This window comes from Haliaeetus leucocephalus, unplaced genomic scaffold (assembly GCF_000737465.1).
Source record: "Haliaeetus leucocephalus isolate CR32 unplaced genomic scaffold, Haliaeetus_leucocephalus-4.0 Scaffold184, whole genome shotgun sequence".
In the NCBI taxonomy this organism is placed as follows: Eukaryota; Metazoa; Chordata; class Aves; order Accipitriformes; family Accipitridae; genus Haliaeetus; species Haliaeetus leucocephalus.
Window position 1 is genome coordinate 9988375 of NW_010972620.1, and position 2234 is coordinate 9990608.

Sequence of the window (2234 nt, forward strand, 5' to 3'; positions counted from 1 at the left end):
GCTGTGCCGGGCCGGGCTGGGCTGGGCCGGGCCGCCCGCACCTGCTGCGTCGCCGAGGAGCGCCGCACCGCACCAGGCAAGTGGCGGGGGGACGCGAGTGGGGATCAGCCGTCGGCTGGGTGCTGGGTCCGGGTCCGGGTGCTGGGTCCGGGTCCGCAGGCAGGGCCGGGAGGGGCTGGGGCTGGGCGCCGCGTCCGCAGGCAGGATCCGGAAAGCTGGATCTGGGTGCTGGGTCCGGGTGCTGCGTGCACGGGCAGAGGCTGGGTGCTGAGTCCGCAGCGCAGGGTTGGGGGTGCTGGGTCTGAGCGCTGAACCTGCAGGCAGGGTCGGGGGTGGTGGGTTTGGGGTGCTGGGTCTCGGTCCGGGTCCACAGGCAGGATGCGGGGTGCTGGGTCTGGGTGTTGAGTCCCATGGTAGGGCCTGGGGTGCTGGGTCTGGGTCCCGGTCTGGGTCTGCAGACAGGGTTTGGGGTGCTGGATCTGGGTGCTGAGCCCACAGGCAGGATCTGGGGTGCTGGGTGCGGGTGCTGGATGCACAGGCAGGGTCCAGAAGAGGAGGAGCAGGGGTCTGACCTGCTGGGGTCGAAGTCCAGGGAGTGATGCCTTGGGGGAAGCAGGGAGGCAGAGCCTTGGGGGCAGGAGGGAGAGGGGTTCCGGGGAGGTCTGATGCAGGTGAGGATTTGGGGGTGACAAGCTGGAGGGCAGGTGGCGATACGCAGGATATGGTGGCAGCGCAGGTCACTTTTTGGGGGGACAGGTTTGGGGCGTGGGGTGAGGTGGGGCTGGAGGACCTGGGCAGGAGTGACGGGGGTACACGCCGAGGGTGTAAGGAATGACGACGGTGGGGATTGTAGCCAGACAGGACACCAGCTCCTGGGGAGAGGGCTAGATACAGCCCCTCTCTTCCCCAGCAGATCAGGGGTCTGTGGGGATGGGGACTGCTGGCAGTATTTGGGGAGGCTGAGTGTTACCTGGGGGCAGCTGATGTTCCAGGCGGCTGGGACGAGGTACTAAACCGATGTAGGTGGTGCAGTGCAATCCCTGCCTCCACCCCTTCCTCTCAGGACGTGGCTCCTCTGAGCCCTGGCTCCTTGGGATTCATTTCCTTGGGATGTAACGCTGTGGGGGCTGCAGATGCCCCCAGGTGGAGGGGACCGGCTTGTGCTGGGGGCTTGTCTGCGTTGGGGTCGAGCTGCATCTCCCTGCCAATCCAAGGGTAGAAGGGACCTGCCGGGCACCACTGGGATTTGGGGCTCTCTTTGCCCTCCCCATCGGTACCCAGGTGGGCCAGTGGCTTGTGCCTGGCCTTTAAAACCGAGAGCGTGAAGTGGGAGGAGGAACCGTGAAAGGGCTCTTCAGGTGCCAAGAAAAACCGTCTCCAAAGACAAAGAGAGTGCCCAAAATGGATGAGGAGTGCAGATTCCCCCAGAGGCAGGGAAATTATCAATAACAACAATGGCATTTGTTGTGCTAGTTGGCCTACCACCGTGGGCTCTGGCTGCTTTGCCTCCCTCTGTGGTGGGCACAAGCTGGGACCCCACACACGAACCCCAAACCCAGGCGGAACGGCCGCGGCGATGCTGCGCGCGTGTCCCGCAGGACATGTCTCTGCTTCATCTCGGTTTGGCCAGGCTCGCTCTGCCCGGAGGGATGAGGGGCAGGGAGCTGCCCCCCCAGCACGCCAAGATCCCTATCTTGACCTTGTTTTTGTGTTGCAACCGGAGGGGAAAAAAAAACCAAAACCCCAACAACCCTTTCGGTTCCTGCAGATGAGGGCTTTGTGTCGTAGGCTTGTTCTCCCCCCCGCCTTTTCCAACATCCATTTGAACCTTTCACCACTTTCTCCGCCAGGAATGCAGTGGGTTTGCTGGAGCTGGGAGGTTTATTCAGCAAATCTGGCAGGTCGTGTGCCGGGAAAAAGCATCCAGGTGCGCCGGGCCAGCAAGGGGGGGCTCTGCTGGCACCCCGTGCAGGAGGGCAGCGGTGGGTGCGGTGGAAACGCGGTGCCAGCCTCGCCTGGCCACGTGTGGGGAATTTCCCTCCCTGCGCTTGCCCGCCGGCTCCGCTTGGCATCTTGATGGGACTTGTTGGGAAGCAGCTCATGTGATGGGTGGTTTGCGGGGGGGAGCTGATCGTGGGGGACCCGTTGCCTCTCAGGGAGGGGGGGGACAGTGTCCCCAGAGCTTTTTATGTTCCCCTGCTGTGAAAGCCCCCCTGGCAGCGGCCAGCTGCTGC